The following is an 18,502-nucleotide window of genomic DNA, read 5'->3' as shown; positions in this document are numbered from 1 at the left end:
AGCACAACTGGGAAGCAGGATTCGACCCCAGGCAACCTGGCTCCTGAATTCACACCATGCTGCAGCAGCCTCCAATCCTAGCTGCTAGACATAACAAAAGAAGAATAAACAAAAAACTCACACTCTAAAACCCTAAAAACCCAGGTCTGCTCTGGCTAGAGGGCCCCAGCAAAGGAGCAGAATCTGGGCTACCCTAGAGGAACACATAAAAATCAAGTTAGGGCAATGCAGGCGCTATTTTTTTTTTTTTTTTTTTTTTTTTTTGAGACAGGGTCTCACTCTGTCACCTAGGCTGGAGTGCAGTGTGACATGATCTCGGCTCACTGCAACCTCAACCTCCAAGGCTCAAGCAACTCTCGTGCCTCAGCTTCCCCAGTAGCTGGGACCACAGGTGTGCACCATCACGCCTGGCTAATTTTTGTATTTTTTGTAGAGACAGGGTTTTGCCATGTTGCCCAGGCTGGTCTCGAACTTCTGGCCTCAAGCAATCGGCCCACCTCTGCCTCCCAAAGTGCTGGAATTACAGGCATGAGCTACCACACATGGTGGCAAATTCTTATTAGTGAGAAAAAGAACTGCCTTCAAAGAAGTGCGACCAGAGGCCCAGAGGAAAAAAAAAAAAATAACAGTCCCCCAGAGGCCCGGCAAGGCCTGAACACAAAAGAAAAACACACATTCCTTTTCAGCCCTACCGGTGGTGACTCCAGGGAAAGCCAGAGGGCAAGAAAGATGAGAAGCCTTAGACCACCGTTCCTCTCCCTCCTACCCTTCCAGATCCTCAAGAGGTCATGATGTTGTGCTGGGGTCAGCACGGGGCACCAACTGCCCTTGCTCAGCTGTGCCTTCTTGTGGAGACAGCAAAGGCAGGGCCCATAGCCATGATGTCAGTTCCTGGAGGAACGTCATCAATTCCTCATTAGCATGGGAGAACTGCCTGCCCACCTGTTAGAAAAACTTTCCATTTATGGTGACAGATGGGGCAGTGTTAATGGGCTGGCTTTAACTGGGAAACAAGGAAGTTCAGGCTCATTGCAAAAGAAATTAGCATTAAAGCTAGGTGGGTCTGCTCATTTACAGGGAGGCTTGGGAGAAAGCTCTGGGAACTTGCCTCGCATGCTAGGGGTATCCAGGCACTCAAGACTCAGGCCTAGAGGCAGCCATGCCCAACCAAGGCCTGCCCCTAGCAGACCCTCTAGCACCAAAGGCCACGCTGGCTCGACCTCCATCTCAGTCCTTATCCTGAAGCAATTCCCAGGAGGGAGTCGCCAACTCTGGAGCACTTCTCTCCGATTCTGTCTGATCTGGTAGAAAACACTGCCCCCATCTGAGGTCTGGCCAGGGCCATACTTTGGACAGCCAGCCAGGGGAAGAGCTGTGTGCTTTGCCATGGGTGGCATCTTAACAGATCATCTTCCAAACAGAGACACGCACATCTGGGGTCTCAGTGGAAGCCCTGAGGTCAGCTGCCTGGAAGGCCAGATGAGCACTAGGAGAAAATAGTCAAAGACAACTCTGTGGGATATTCCCTGCTTGCTCCCCAGAAGCAACCCCCATGAATGTCTGGGCAGAATTGACAGCATTGTGCCTTCTCGAGGACCCCTCCACTGCTAACTATGGAGAACTGAGCAGCTATCCCAATTGCGCAATGTTTTGTAAATGATTCAAGCCCAGGTATGGAGAGAAGACAGGTTCTGTACTGGATGTCCTCAGTTTGAGGTCCCTGAAGGCACCAGGAAAGGTGTGGCCAACCAGCATCTAGAGAACAGAGGTCCTGAACAGACGTCGGGCCAAGGTGGATGTGGGTGTTTTCAAGAGGTAATGAGGAGGCAACAAACAACAGTGGTGGATTTCCAATTGTCCCCCAACAGCCATTCTTTCCTCCTCCTTTGGTATGGAGCTTTGGCTGGGCATCCAGCTACACTGTCTAGACATTTCCTAAACAACCTGTCACTAGCAGTGGTCATGTGACTATCTTCTGGCCAACAGGGTATGTCCAGAAATGATGGAGCCCAGTTCTGGTCTTGCCCATAAAAGAGCCAAACGGGAATGCACTCACATGGCCCGTGTCCCCTTCGCACTGGTCAGGAACTGGAGAGAAATGGAGCAAACACTTTGCAACCAAGACTGCTGAGGCTGGCAGAGCTCCCACCAGTCTTGGACTACCTTTAGACAGTTCCATGAAAGAGAAACATGTCTTTCTTATTTATGCTACTGTATCTGGGGGCCTCTCTGCTACAGCAGCTCAATCTAGACCATAACTGATAGAAGGACCCAGAGGTAGGGAGGCCAGAGAGGAGTCTAGGCATCTCCTTGTCAAAAAGGGGCATCTGGCTCAGGCCAGAAACCCAAGAGTCATTCTCAACACCTCCTTCTTTCTCACCCCACAGCCCCCATCCTCACCAAATGTGTCATTTCTTTCTCCACATAATTCTTCCCCCAGATACTGTCACTGTCCTTTGTCTGGGTCACCATGATCTCTCTGAAGGGCCCTTGGGAGTCCTGTTGATTCCCCTGCCTCTGCTCTTGCCCACTCTGCCATCTTCCCCAGAATCTCTATGAAAACCTTTCACATGCTCCCTGCTGCTTCTCAAACCCAGTTTCCTGCCATGCCCATGAGTCCCCACCCACTGTTCACACCCTTCTTGCTGGCGGCTGCTTTCACTCACTGAGCTCTGCATCACCCAGGCCGGGGCACACTCCCCACAAACTGCAGAGCTCCCCCTCCTCACTCTTTGTCTCCTTCCCACTTACCCTCTAGGTCGCGGCTCACATGTCCACTCCTCAGAGAAGCATTAGCTGACCTCAATCTAAATTAGGGCATCACTATCGCTCTCTCTCTCTCTCTGCAGCAGTATGCTTATCTCAGCTGGTAATAGTTACTTGTTTGACATCTGTTTCTCCAACTGGACCAGGGGATCCAGTAGGGTCAGGATCGGGTCACTTCTGGATGGCCAGCCCAGCCCAGGCTGCAGCCCTGCTCAGGGAACATATGTTGAATGGATGGATGGAGCATGCAGAAAGGGGGCAGGATAGCTAAGGCACAGAGGCTCACAGAAGGGACATTTAAAGGAAGAGTAGCTACTTGGTGATAAATACCCCTTGAAGGAAATGTGAAGAAGGAAAGTTATCAGATTTGTTGGAAAGAAGATCACGGTAATTTCTTTTCTTTCTTTTTTTTTTTTTCTGGAGATGTAGTCTCACTCTGTTGCCCAGGCTAGAGTGCAGTGGCACAATCTCGGCTCACCGCCACCTCCGCCTCCCGGGTTCAAGCAAGTCTCCTGCCTCAGCCTCCCAAGTAGCTGAGATTACCAGCGCCCACCACCACGCCCAGCTAATTTTTGTATTTTTAGTAGAGATGGGGTTTCACCGTGTTGCCCAGGCTGGTCTCGAATTCCTGACCTCAGGTGATCCATCCGCCTTGGCTTCCCAAAGTGCTGGGATTACAGGCGTGAGCCACTGCACCCAGCCAATCATGGTAATTTCTGAGATCACGCCAAATTGTAATGAGTTTGAGAAGAAAGATTATGACTACCACTGTGATTCCAAGACACTCTATGGCAAGGAAAGGGAAGAGCCAGGAGGCAACCAGAGTAGCTGCTTGGGAAAGGTCTATTGGTTTTAGACAAGGATATCTGAGGAGAAAGTGGGGAAGTAACAGAGCAGGCTCTAAGAGGAGGGGAGGAGCTAGATCCAGGATCCAGGTCACTGGCAGAGAGGCCCCTTTTAAGAGGAGAGGAAGCAAGGAGGAGAGGGCGGTGAGGCCAGGATGGAGAGAACTCACAAGTGGATGTGGGGAGGGCACAGGAGGGTGCTGCTGGAGCGCAGCAAGAGGAAGGCAAGGCAGCAGCAGAGAGGGTAATGCCCAGGAGGTCAGAGAGCACGAACCGCATGAGAACCCAACCATCTAGCCTCTAGTGGCCCCCAGGAGTCCAGGCCCAGATGCAGAGAAAGCAGTTGGTGGGGTTCACCCAAGGCTGGAATCCAGCAACATGGGCATGGAGGAAGTCTCTGGAAATGAAGGGAAGGAGGGTGCTGGATATATCTAGCTGTCAGTACAGACCCTGTGGGCAGGGAGACATGTCACACCACGAGACCTGATGGGCCATGAGAATTGAGTCATGATGAAATCCAAGATGGAGGTAAAGCAAATTTCTGATATACAAAGTGCCATCAGAAGTAAAATGCCAATTGGAATAAGGTTAAAGACCAGCCTTACTAGTAGGAAGACTGAGAAACATGATCCAGAAGCCAGTGGCCATGAATGCTTTTCACCTTTAGCCTCACTAAGAAAATGTTTAATTTCTGTTGAGAGCTTACTGCAGTCTAGACATTCTCCTAGGCACTTAATTTTATCTCACTGAAACCCCATACTAACCTTATGAGTTGCATTATCATCTCGCTTTACAGCTGGGAAAACCGAACGTGTATGGAGATATCCCAGATAAGCAGTAGAAATGAGCTGCAAATACAAGTCTCTCTTAGGATAACTGCAAAGTCACATGCAATTACAAAGAGCACACCAAGACCCAGATCATCTGAGTAAAGATCTTTTCCTGGGCTTCGGACCTCAGTTAGAGAAACTGAGGCATCACCAGCAGCTCCCGAGAGGGAGAAAGGAGACGAGATGAAGAGAAAAACAAAGACAGCTCCAAAACCTTAGGCTGTCTCGGAAGAGAAGCAACCAGTAGTCCCAAAAGCCCTGTACACAGCCATGAAAGCTGAGATCGGGGCAAAAAACCCAGGGCCAGACAACTCAGCTGAGGAGAGGCTCCCCCAGTACTCCCGGGCCACCTCGCGGCCCCACAGCACCCAGGCTAACCATGCTATCCTTGGTGCCAGCAGAGCGCTGCCTGTGCAGCCACGGATTAAATAAAATGTCCTGAAGTGGCAAAGCCCACTCCTCCAGAGTGAAGATTAAGGAAGCACTGCAAACAATCAAGAAGGGGAAAGGAAAAAAAACGAAAACCTGCCACATGCCAGGCTGCCTGGAGTTAACAGCCCTACACATTTCTCATCAAAAACCTCTTTGGAAGAGGTTAAGCACACAATAGGCTATCGAAAGCACCTGCCTCGCGGCTGCTTGAAATTCCACACATGTGACATGGCGGTGTATTTCTATTAATGTCCAGTGTGTGTCAGCACGAAGATAAGGTGCCGACATCATGTCCAACCAGTCAGCTAGAGAATGGGCCCCGTGTTCAACATTGTCTGACACCTGGGAGCCCCAAGAACAGAGGCTCTTGGGTGGATCCTGCCCTGGATGCACTCGCATACCAAGCGCCACTGCTGCCAGGGGAGATGTAGAGAAGGAGCAGGCCCAAGGCAAGGCAGGGCTGCCAGGCCTCCTGGGAACCACTACACACAAGCGGAAAAAACACCAGAGGCTGTATGTGTTAGGGAAGGCACCCAATCAACAGGGGAAGAGAAGAGAGAGCAGGGAGTCCGCATCAAGAAGAGGAAAGTCATGACTTTCCCAGCAAGGCTGCCCAGGCCATGCCCGCTGTGCGAGGCTGATATGCAGGTGCTCCCTTCCCTGTGGGCACAAGCGCAGGGGCAAAGGATCCCAGTAGAAGCCACTCCACAGAGACTGTCACTCCCAGTGTGTCTAGTCCCAGCGGCCTCAGAGCTTTGTTACCTGATATGTGTCATGCAAAAGGCTTTGCCACATACCTCTACTCTCCTCAGCAATACCCCTAAGCCACCCTGCCCAGCCACCCAAGTCCTAGCCAAGAACAGAGTACCAGAATCCTCCAGAGAAGCCTCACCAAGATTTGATAAGGAAGGAGGAGATGCCACCAAGTGTAGGGGGCAGGGAGTGACTTGACTCTGCTAAGAACACACCCAAGTGGGCAGGAAGCCAAGCACCCAGGGTTCCCTACCCACTTAGCCTCACAAGCCCAAGGTCAGTGAAACAAGCCAGTCCTGGCATCAGCAAGAATGCAAGCCCAGAGACAGCAGCCCTGAATAGCTGTGTCTCCTCTCTAAGCACAAATTAACCTTAAGAGTTAGGAAAGAACAACTAGTGGGATCTGGAAGGTCTGTTTTAGAATTAAGGCTACTGGTGGGGAGGGGTGTACTCAGGGGCCTCCGAAGCCTGAAGCCAACCCAGGTGGAGGGTTAGAACATTAGCAACCTGGTAACAGCCAGCGTTCCTGCACTCAAAAGCACTCTGTTCGCTGTCCCTTTTTTGCCATAGTGGAAAATCACTACCCACTTCTATGCTTTAGACTCTATTAGTCACCCGTGCAGCTCCTCTCCTAGTGCATTTTGGGGGAGTTTGGCATAATAGAAAGGCAAGAATGTATTGACCACCTTCCATCTGCCAGACCGTGTGCTGAAGGCTTTGCTCACATATTATGAAAGCATGCTAACAACTCCAGGAGAGGTGTGCCATTTGACATGTGAGGAAACTGAGGCTTGGTTAAATAATGGGTCCAGGGTCACAGAGACAGTACCTGGGGGATCTGAGCCCAGGTGTAACAGAGTCCGGACACTGGGCTTCGCTAAGCCACGAGGCTATGGAAAGTGCCCTCGCCACCTGACCAGCATCCAGTCCCTCTTCCCTCTTCTTTAATAACATAATCCTGATTTTGTTTGGGGCAGTCACGTGTCCAGGTAAAACTGCTCACTATCCCAGCCCCCCTTTTGCAGCTAGAGGTGGCCCTGCGACACAGTTCTGCCAATGAGAATCCCAGGGAAGAGTGTCCCTCCCACACCCACATAAAATAATAAAACTTCACTAGAACAAGGCTCTCAGCCCTTCCTTCTTCCTGACTGGAAAATTGATGTGATGGCTGAAGGCACAGCAGCCCTCTGCCACCATGAGGAGAGCTGCACTGAGGACTGCCAGTCAAAAAGACAGGAGGTCCCAGCCTGGCCAACATGGTGAAACCCTGTCTCTACTAAAAATATAAAAATTAGCCAGGTGTGGTGGTGCACGCCTGTAGTCCCAGCTACTGGGGAGGCTGAGGCAGGAGAATCGCTTGAACCCAGGAGGTGGAGGTTGCAGTAAGCTGAGATCGCACCACTGCACTCCAGCCTGGGTGTCAGAATGAGACTCTGTCTCGGGGAGAAAAAAAAAATACAGGAAGTGATTGGATCCCTCTGAGGCACGAAGCTACCATAACCACCTGGGATGGCTGCCCCTGGTGTCTTGTTCATGGGAAGAATACACTTCCACTTTAAGCCACTGCCAACTGGGCTTCCATTACTCACAGCCAAAGCTCCTCCTAGCTGGTGCATGTATTGGTCTACCCGAGAGCACTCAGCTCATAGCCAACACACAGGAGATAGGGCCATGGCTCACCCACCAAGTAGACAAAGGTAAGGGAAAGAATCTGGGACTTTTCTCCGGCAAACACTTGTTGATGTTTCTCAGCCAAATAACCCTTTTCGATTCTATACCTTGCCAGTAGCCAGCGATGGCATCTCCCCAAGAGGGCAAACACAATCTGCTTCATTGACAAATTGAAGACATTTTTCCACAAAAAGGAAAAAGCAGAATGGTAGCTCCCCAAAAACCATGTGAACAAATTGCATAAAATAACCAAGACCCTCCCCTCTCCCCAGCCCTACTGGCATCCTAGAGGCAAGCATAGAAGTGGGAAGGCACCAGCCCAATTTCACTCTGGCAGGAGAGAAAAGGAAAATATACTGCTGTCAGGTTGGCCTAGGGCTGTAAGGGCTGCCCCACTTGATCCACACACAGAAGAGTGGCAGGGCTGGTGGGCACTGGCCCGAAGGAAGAGGAGCAGGTGTACAGCAAGCATGGCAGCAGAAGGGGCGGTGCTGCTTCCTCTGACTACCTGTGCCCTCACTGCCAGCGCATACCATCTGATGCGAGCCAGGAGGGATGGCACCGATCCAATCAGGTTTCCCTACAGTATTAGGTTCACATATGACCACGTAAGACCTCTGTTCAAAACAAGAAACCCCAAAACTCTCAGACTGGCCTGGACTTCTCTCAAGAACAAAGTAGGAAGTCAGGGAGGGTGTCACCTGCTGCTCCAATGCCACTCTCAGATGGCTCAGATCACCCCTCCAGTTGGTGCAATTTTCAAGGAACCCTGCTGCTCTGTTCCCTTGGGCTCCAGTGGGCACTCAGAGGCCAAGGAGCCTAGCTGAGGTCGGCAGCCTGGACCCTCAAGAGGCTGAAGAGAAAGCACTTCTGCACAGTTCTCTCCAGCCCCCAGCCCCAGCTGTCAGCCTCTTTAGCTCATCCCTGGTGCTAACAGACATTTTCAGAGACATGCGATCTGCTAATTAGAAGCAGTGACACCAGGAATGGAACCGCAATCAGCCATTTGCCTAACAAAGTTAGCAGCTAATGAGGATGTCCAGCTTCTGTCAGCACACAGCAGAGGTCGCCTGAGCCAGGCACCATAGCCAGAGAAAAGAAAACAGAAGGCATCCGCAGACCTGTGATTTGGTAATGGGGGAGGCTCCACAAAATCCAAATAAGCCCAGGCTGCAAAACCCACGTGTCCTTCCAGCTTCTTAAACAAAGAGTACACATGCACATCTCTTGCTACTCAAAAAATGTTGGGCTCCCCCTTCCTACAGCAGGGCCATTCTAGAACAGTGAGATTCTGAAATCCCCACACTTGAATCTGAGCAGTCCACAGAGTAACAGCTTTCTTTAAAGAGGAGGAGTCCACAAGCTCCCCATAGGGTTCAAAACAGCTAGAGACTGCCTTTCACCTTCTCCTTGCTCAATGACACCACACAGGCCAGCTTGTCCTGATGAACACCCTCCCCCAGGCACCTCTCCACCCAACCCCACCTCTTCCCCCTGGTCCTTCTCCCCACTACCAGGGTGACCACCACCTATCTGGTGGTTAGAAATGTATGAAACAGTTGAGGGAAAAACAGGATTTCTTCCACCCCAATTATCTTAGTCCATTTTCTCTTGCTTATAACAGAGTATCTGAAACTGGGTCATTGATAAAGAAAAAGAATTTATTTCTTATAGTTCTAGAGGCTGAGAAGTCCAAGTCATGGGGCTACACCTGATGGGAACCTTCTTGCTAGCTGGGACTCTCTGAGGAGTCCTGAGGTGGTGCATGGCATCAAGTGGTGAGGGGGCTGAGTGTGCTCTCTCAGGTTTCCCTTCCTCTTCCTACAAAGTTGCCAGTCCCGCTCTCATGGTAACTCCTTAATCCATCAACTCATGAATTTACAACTGGATTCAATCCATTCATCATGGCAGAGCCCTCATGACCCAATCACCTCTCAATACTGCCACACTGGGGATTAAATTTCCACATGAGTTTTGAAGGGGACAAATATTCAAATCATAATACCAAGGATACCATCACAATGCACCTAATGAAGTGGACAGGAAACAAGAACACAACAGTTTTCTTAGGGGAGATACCGGAAGCTCAGCCCACAGGTCTATTGGGCCCACCTGGCAGCAGTAAGTAGTAACCAGACCAGCAGCAGCCCTCCTGAGAGTCCCACAAGCCCTTGAGAAGGTTTCTTTCGCTTCTGCTGCATGCCTCCAGTATGACCTGGGCTGTGGCTACCGCTGCTGCAAAGAATTGAGGCTTTGGGTTCTCACATAAGCTGAGCTATTGCTGAGTGCAGTGAGTGCCACTCGGTATCACCTGCATCCCACAGCCATCCCTTTGGATTTGGGATCAGAGGTCTTACTACTATCCCCTAAAACGCTGAACCCAGATGGCCTGGATCCCTCACCAAGGGAGTGGTAACACAGACAGCAGATTCTCTTCTCTAGCAGTCCCTGGCAGAGAAAAGAGCATCTGTTTCTCTTAGAGGTCAATAAGCCTGACAAAGCTATTCATCTAGGCAGGAGCTGCATCAGGGAGAGGGAGACAAAGCAGGGTAGGCGATCAGAATCACCTGGTACACTTTTCAAACAGTACAGCCTCCTGGCCTGAGGACCACAGGGAGCCACATCCCTGGCAGGAACACTTCACATCCCTGGGGTGACTAGACTGCAAAAAGGGCCAAAAAACACTCTGGAGTCAATGGCTCCCGGCATTGGTCCAGGCACCAGCTTTGGGCTTGCTGCACCAGAATCACATGGGAGGCTGTTAGAAATACAGATTCCAGGATCACGGCATCCAAGAGTCTTATCCAGTTGTTTCAGTATTGGATCCAAATATCTGCATTTTTAACAAGTTCCCAGGTGATCCAGATGCACAGCCAGGTGTGGAAGCCAGGCAGTGAGATGAACAGAGAGCCAGGCGACACAGGCAAAAGGGTCTTTCAACAGCAGGTTGAGTAGGAGCAGCCTCATTCCACACCCACACCATACCTCTAGGATGCTCCATGGCATCTGGCCATCAATAAAGTGTTTCTAGGACCCCCACATGACTTCAGCCTCTCTCTCCAGAGAACCAGTCAGAAGCTACATGAACCTTACTTGTTTCTTGACTCCACATTCTTAAAAAAAAAAAAAAATCACTGATTTGTTTTAAGAATCAGTTCACATCAATTCTGTCATGGAGACATGGGTGGAAGTGAAGGAGGAAGAGTAAATCCTAACTTTCCCAACGGCGCACAGCACCGCCTGCCCCTCACCTTGCAGGTAAGGCAGCATCACAGAAACACGAAGACACCACAGTGATGGAGGCCGTCTGAACACAGCTGCAGCCTCACAGCCCGTGTTTGTCCAATACTCCACTCTAGGATAACATTTCTAACATCTTGCGACACCAGGCACTGTACATATCTGTTCCTCATTTGGTCCTCACAACAACCCGGCCAAGGCAGGCATCACTACTGCAGTAGTGATGAACAGAGGGCCATCCCTGGACACAGATGCCAGACTCTCAATCCCATGACTGAACACCATGTCTGGTTTCTACAGCCTTCCTCCACCCTCAGTTTAGATAAAATATACAGCAAATAAATCAAAGTTCATTTTTGGTGTGTGATCAACTAAAAGGATTAAGCCAGTTTTCATGTAAGCTTATCTACAGTTTTCCTTTCTCCAAAATTTGTCACATCATATAACCACCAAGGCCAGGTTAAGTGGGAACCCAGGAGGCCTCACAGTGTCCCTTTCAACTAATTATTCCAATTCTCTAAACTATAACCTGCCACCCTTGTTCTCTGAGCAAATGTGAAGGTGAATGGGGCATGCAGATGGGCAGCTGTGTGGCACAGCCCTTTCTACCCAGTGTGTGGACCCCTGCATATCCTATGGAAGGACTAGCCCTGTACGTTAGCAGCCATGTGGGCCTGGACATTCAGAGCAGGAGTGAGGTCAGTCCCATCACTTTGGCCTTTTCATTTTCTTTGGGGTGTGAAGGGTGCTCTAAAGGTGATGACAACAAACAGGGTGCACTAACTCTGGTATCAGTTATGAGAATTTTCTTAATTATTTTCTTAAAGATAAAGCAGGAGAACTGAATGAGACACCTTCCCTCCACACATTCACCCAAGGCACCAGTGCACAGGGCCTGCTGAAGTCTGTGAGCAGAGCAGCAGAATGGAGAGAAAGCCCATAGGCACTCCAGGCCTTCCACTGACCACCAAGCAACAGTTGTCTGCAGCTGCAGGAGGCACTAGGAAGGACCCTCAATCACAGACAAGTAGGGCCTATAAAATAGTCTGGTGGACAGTCAGGAAAACTTAGATGAACCCTTCAGGTACTCAGGTCCTAAGCCCTGACAAACAGAATGGGTTTGATCCCACCCTCACATATCATATTAATAGTTTGAAGCTGAGGCAACACTACAGCCCACATTCTACTCAACTAGGCTACTCAACCTCCCACACTAATGGCCTGTCAAAAGAAGGAGAATGGCCATTTCTGGGCATAAACACTATTTTCCTCAGTCTCTACTGGTCTCCTGCATATGATGACCAGCACCAATCAAAAACTACAAAGCACATAAAACTGCAAGCAAATGTGACCCAGTATCAAGAGAGAAAATAGTCAACAGAACCAAACCCAGAGGTGACCAAGGTGTTGGAGCTGTCAAATAGAGACTATGTTTAGAGGATCTACAGGTGGGCAACATGTGTAAAGAGATGGGGTATTTCAGCAGAGAAACAGAAACTATTTTTAAAAAGCCAAATGAAAAAAGAACCAGGAATTAAAGTAGAAGTTAATGACTTTTCCCATACAGCCCACTGGGCTGTCTCCAGAAAAATCCTCATTTTACATATCAGAAGACTGAAGCTGTCAAATACCAAGACAAGAAACCTCTCACAAGAAATAATAGCCACTAAGCAACTTGGACCACCACCAGTGCTCCCACCCGCTAGTTTCTCGAGACACCTGGGTACTCAGAGAGACTTAAAAAGTTAAAATCTCTGGAGCTGCATAGTCTAGTCCAGGAGAGGTTTTTTGCCCACCAGTCAAATCCAGTACACAGTCTCTTTTTGTATGGCCTCTGAGCTAAGTATGGTTTTTACATTTTTTAGGGTTGTAACAACAACAACAACAAAGAATATGTGGCAAAGACCACATGTGACTGCAAACAGTAAAATATTTACTATCTGGCTCTTTACAGAAAATGTTTGTCAACCTCTGATCTAATCAAAAGACTAAGCTCAGTAGACAAAAGAAGAGAAGAAAAGGTAAAACAAGGAAGTAAAGAAAGGGGCTATGGATGTCATGATTTTTTTCTCCCATTTATGCCTTTTACCAGTCATCTGAGCACAGGCAATGCAGATCTCCACAGGATTTTCAGATCTCCACATAACACTCACACTGGAGGAGGTATAAGGGACAAGGCCACCAGAGTCTCCAGGTCACTAAACTTCTAAAACAGCCATGCCAAACAGCTAGACCCAGATATCAAGACTGCCTTGGCTGAATGTCAGGTAGTATACTTCACAACCTCTGACCAGAGTTCCCAAAGCCCACTCTCTCCCTTGTTCTAAGAAAGATAAACCTAAAGTCTGTAAGACTCTGACTAGGAGACAAACATCTTTTTAGGTGACTCCCAAATATCATTATAATGAAAGCCTTTTTAAACTTTGTTTTGTTTTGTTTTATTGCTTGAAAAGGGTCAGACCTTTGAATTGTCACCCATTCTATAGAAGGCTGTGATGGGTGCTTGCTTCCAACTATTAGCAATGGGGCACTGGGATGGGATCACGAGGGAAAGATAACAGACGACTGCACAGCGGGCTTCAAAGCAGTAACACATCCAAACCCTCACCCACTCAAGATCTGCCATTTAACCACCATTCACTGCCTGTCTATAATTTGCTCAGCACTACAAAGACCAAAATGATCACACCACAGTTCTTATTCTCAAGGAGTTTATAATCTGAGGAACAAGACAATAAAAATGTAGGAGAGGACTGTTAGAAAGGCTACAGCTGTAGTAAAACCAAAATCAATCCTCCATCTCCCTCATAATTTTAGAAAATTGCAATTCAAAAACTTTGAACATATTAAAATCATGATACAGTCGGCCACGGGGTATTGGTTCCAGGACCCTCCACAGATGCCAGAATCTGTGGATGCTCAAGCCTCTTACATAAAATGACATAGTACAGTGAGCCCTCTGTATCTGTGGACTTCGATCCACAGTGGGTTGAATCTGCAGATACGGAAACCCGTGGACAGGGAGGGCCAACTGTATCCAGTTCACATAGCTAAGGTGGCAGCTACCTGGAGCATCTGGGCATTGAAGATAATGAAATAGTAAGAGATCAAAAGTCCTCTGCCACCAGGAGAACAGGACAGGACAGCTACTCTACTGGTGGGATCCTTAGGTTAGAGGGGCACATCCAGGGACGGAAGCACTCTTGTTACCAAATCTTCACTGGGAGGATTTGACCTTAGCTTCTTGATTTGCCACTGAAGTATTTTCCTAGTGATCAATGTCCAGCTGTCTCCTATTTATCTCTTTTGAGGTTCAGAAAACCACTCCACAGAGCTCCCCATCAGACTTTCAGGATGTTGTTCCACAACCGCACCTACACTGTGGGCCCCTCTAGCCTCCCCACCGCCACACCCTGCCGCTTCCTATAATCCAGCCAAAGACCTTATCCTCCCCAAATGCGTGGCCTTTGCTCAAGAGTGCCCCCTATCTGCAGCATCCTTCCTCCCTCCTCTCCACCTGGCAAATTCTATTCATTCTTCAAGATCAAGCTCACATTTCACCTCCTCTTAGAATTCATTCCCACCCTACCAGGAAGTATCAGGTGGTACTGCCTCCTTGCTCCTCGAGTGTCTTCCTGCCCCTCTGGGATGACCCTTGCAATGCTATGTGGTCACTTCTGATAATGTTTAATTCTCCTAATAAACACACCTTCTCAAGGTCAGAAGCTGTCTCTTATTTCCATTTATTAGGAAACTAAACCAGTGCCTAACATATAACAGGAATACAGAGCATGTGTGTGTGCATTTGTGCGCATATATATATATATATATATATATATACTCACACATCATAAAATAATAAAAGAATTGCTCAGCAACAAAGAAAAGAAAGTTTTTGCTTTCTTGGGTTTTTTTTTTTTTTTTTCAGGTGGACTCTCGCTGTGTCGCCCAGGCTGGAGTGCAATGGCGCAATTCAGCTCACTGCAACCTCCGCCTCCCAGGTTCAAGTGATTCTCCTGCCTCAGCCTCCAGAGTAGCTGGGATTCCAGGCATGCGCCACCACGCCCAGCTAATTTTGTATTTTTACTGGAGATGGGGTTTCACCATGTTGGTCAGGCTGGTCTCGAACTCCTGACCTCAAGTGATCCACCCACCTTAGCCTCCCAAAGTGCTGGTATTACAGGCATGAGCCACCGCGCCCAGCCAAGAAAGTTTTTGCTTTCTATCAGTTGTACTGTGTTATTACATACCTAATAATATGTGTCAGGAAGCAACAGGCAAGGTTGTAAATCTCATTCTCACCTAAAATAAAGCCTCAGCCAGGACTTGATTACTCCATCCATTTGATTTTTAAGACTCCACCCATCAGAAGACTGAGATCAACAGCATTGTTCTTTTTATTTCTTCCCAGAATGTTTGATTTGGACTCCTAATTTCTCCATCAACTCAGAGGGAGAAACACCTCTCACAGGATCCAGTGACACCCATGGCCTTCACTCAGACCAGAACCAGGGCACCACCAGTGACAGCAAACACGCATCGACACGCACAGAACAGTTCATCACTGCTGCACTAGATGGGAAAGGGCAACACTTCTGTCATCAGAAGTAGGTCAGAAAAATTATTACCTTTCCTTGTCATTAGTTTTATAACTTTTCCCAATAATAAGCTGGACCAATCCCTTATGCAGAAGAGCGTTTTAAAATCAATATTGGAAAAAGTCAGAGGCAAGTGAACAGGGTGGAAGAGCACATTACATATTAAGCGGCACTCAGTACAACAGGAAATCCTCTAGATGAGGCTACAGGTTCACAGGGAGGGCTACAGGGGTAGCCGAGAAGGCACCTAGGAGGAGTGGGCAGACAACTCATTCTGCTGGCGACCATGCAAGTTCCATCTCAGGGTCCAACCCTCCTAGAGGGCTAGAAGGATGTGCTGTGATCCACACACTGCCACACCACCAGTCCCTTCAGCACTCCACGCAGCAGGCTGCCAACTAGCCACCTCCTTCAACCTTTCCATGTGGAAGATGCAGGAGAGGAAAGAAAAATTTCCCTGCTTTTGTTAGGTTCTTCTCTCCATCTTTCTCCTCTTATTTAAATCTTCCAGAATATAGTTTTGAAAATACAGTTTTACCTCCACTAAAAGCACTCCCCAACCATACCAACCCAAAGGGAGCCCCCTTCTTTAGAAGCAATGGCCATAGCATCTGCTCAGCATTTAGTTGACTGTCCTGGTTATCTGTTAACTTACAGAACAATGCCTAGTACTATCTTCCCTTCTCCTCTGTTTGTACTGAGTATTGAATATGGTTGTACACCTTCAACATCATCTTCTGTAGCACCTCCTATAGGAGATGCCTTTCCAATAGCATCAAGCAATAGAAGCCAACTTCAGCTTACTTAAGCAAAGGAAAGTTGACTGGCAGGTCATCCATGGATGATCCAAACCTCAAGAAGGCAGGAGGACCAGACAGAAACCAATGGTACCCTGAAAGTGTAGGAGATGGCAAAAGATATAACCTCATAGCATGAAGGGGCTGATTGCAACACCTGAGAGACAATGACGAACTCCCATCCTGGCCTCCTGCCATTCCTCTGTACTCACTCAAAACTGAAGGTCCTCAGGCATGAGGTGCAAGCTGGCTAAGCTTGCACTGTGCCAAGATCCAGCTTCCACAGAGGAATTACAATCCCACCAAGTCTACACACAGCAGGAAACAGGAACACTCCCAAAAGGAAACTGGAACACCAGTTGCATGGAGAAATGAATGCTGAGCAGTCAGAAAATGAGAATGCCCATGAAAGTAGTTAAATGTTTTTAAAATGAAGGAAGTAACTTATGTCACTATTCCCTAAGAATTCTGGCTCAGAAAAGGGGATTATTATCCATCTAGAGACCTGAGGGGGATGGGAATCAAGTTCTTCCCCAAGGGATAGTCCTGAGAAAGCGGCGCTCAATCTCCTTTGCAGGAGTAAGAATGGGAAGCTGTGAATTCTTTCACTGTAATTAATACATTCCAGGTGAGAACAAAGAGACAGCAGACCTGTAGGTTGTAATCTTCCATCTCTAGAGGAGGCCAGCTTTTTCTGCTCATGCCATGCTGATTAACGCGTCATCTCCAGGATAGGGGTCCTTCTTACTTGGTTGTCAGGCTGCCTGCAGAGGGGTAACAACCCATCTGCCTCTCAGAGACTGACTGCAAGAGCCTCTGAAGGCATGCCCTGGCCCCAGTTTCTCACTGTATCAACTGATTCCTCACCAGGATGCCATGGGGTTCTAAAAGCACAAGTCAGATCTCATCACTCCCATCCTTACAAACTTCAGGAACCATTGACTGTTTCAGGATCGATGCGGGCTACTTTGAGGGTTAACTCCTCAGCACATCCAAGGCCTTCTAAAATCCAGCTTCAAACCTCACTCTTCTCACTGGATCCGATCACCTTCTCAACACCTGCCTCTCAGCCCAACTGCCCCTCAGCCTTTAAGGCTGAGTTTAATGCCGTCTCTGATCTACCAGCTCTGATCCACCAGCAGCTTATACATTTGCATTTCCAAATCTTTTCTTCAATTTAACAACTACTGTAACCAATCTGGCCTTTTTCAAAGTTCTTAGTTTGTCTTCTCCACAGACTAAAACTTCCCGAGGGCTAGGATCCTACATTGTTTGTATTTCCCAGAGGGCCTGGTTCAACGTGCATTTATGTGCCTACTGCACACTTCAAACATTTGTGTAGTCATCAAATTAGTAAGCTAAGGCCTGTGCCCAGCCAGCATGTCTGGCCTCCCAGGAGAGCACAATCCCAAATGATGCTGTCACATCGTGTTCAACCCCCTTCTACGCAGCACCGTGTGTACGAGGCTACCCACCTAAAGTAGTGCAAGGCTGTTCCTGGTCTCAAACCTCATGGCCTCCAGCAGATGTTATTAGATGCCGCCCACAGCCATGCCTCCCTCCCCCAACTTCCTTGCTGTCAGTCCTAATTCTAGCTAGATATGCAACCTCCCTAATGTGACTAGAAAAGAGCCGTAGCTGCAGTCAGTGAAGCCCTCTGTATCCCCTCTGCTGAGGACTGGCTTAGCCATGGGCACCTGGTACAATTCAAGCCAGTGTGATGTAAGAAGAATTCTGCCAGGAGCTTCTAGGAAAGTTATCCCTGTGATAGAGACACAAGGGTTGGCACAGCCTCTCTTCTTCTACTGAGGGTTTTACTGTCTGCATGGGACTTGTGGGGCAGTAACAGCCTTCATTAACCATGGGGACAGCCTGCCTAGGATGCACTGGCACACTGTGGATGGCAGAGTGGCAGGAAGAGAAGCACCAGGTCCATGATGATGCTAGTGAGCCACTGAATTAGTCAACCCTGGGGGCACTTGAGACTTCTCATGTTGCAAAATAAATGCTGCACTTAAGCAAAAAGATCCTAATAGCCACCCATCACTTAAATGTATTAATGACAACAACAATAGTGCACTCCCATGGTCTGCCGGCATGTGCTAAGTCCTGGACAAATACTATCTCCGATTCCCTGGGCAGTCCTGTGTGCAAACATCACGAACTTCAAGCAAGACTCACAGACAGGGTGTCCAGGATTTGCACCCAACCTGCCTAACTCTAAAGATGATGCCCTCCCTGTCATATATTACATGGCTCCAGGCCTCTAGTCCTCTGCCCTCACACCCTCCTGACACACATACCACTGCAGCCCTGACATCTGTGAAGTTTCAGAGCTAAGTGAGACTGTTGAGTGTTCTGGTCCCTTACTGTGTAGACCTGAGGCCACAGAGACTGCAAAAACATGCCAAAGGCAGCAAAACAAATCACTGACAGAGCCAGGGCTGGGAGAACCCCAGTTCCTGGCTCCCAAAAGACCCTTTTCCACAGAGGTGAAGCCAAGCACATCCCAGGGGCAGCCTGAGCCAGCAGGGCTTCAGACTAACCAGGTGCCAGGGCCCACCCCCTAT

General features: G+C 48.6%; 1 protein-coding gene across 11 annotated transcripts in view; it reads right to left on the bottom strand.

Annotated features, from left to right (window-relative positions):
- CHCHD6 (coiled-coil-helix-coiled-coil-helix domain containing 6) overlaps window positions 1-18,502 on the bottom strand; it is a 249,715-nt gene that overhangs the window by 202,158 nt on the left and 29,055 nt on the right. The window lies entirely within an intron of this gene.

Source organism: Gorilla gorilla, chromosome 2, assembly GCF_029281585.2.
Source record: "Gorilla gorilla gorilla isolate KB3781 chromosome 2, NHGRI_mGorGor1-v2.1_pri, whole genome shotgun sequence".
Classification (NCBI taxonomy): domain Eukaryota; kingdom Metazoa; phylum Chordata; class Mammalia; order Primates; family Hominidae; genus Gorilla; species Gorilla gorilla.
Note: the sequence above shows the minus strand (reverse complement) of the source record. Positions and strands in the feature narration are given on the sequence as shown.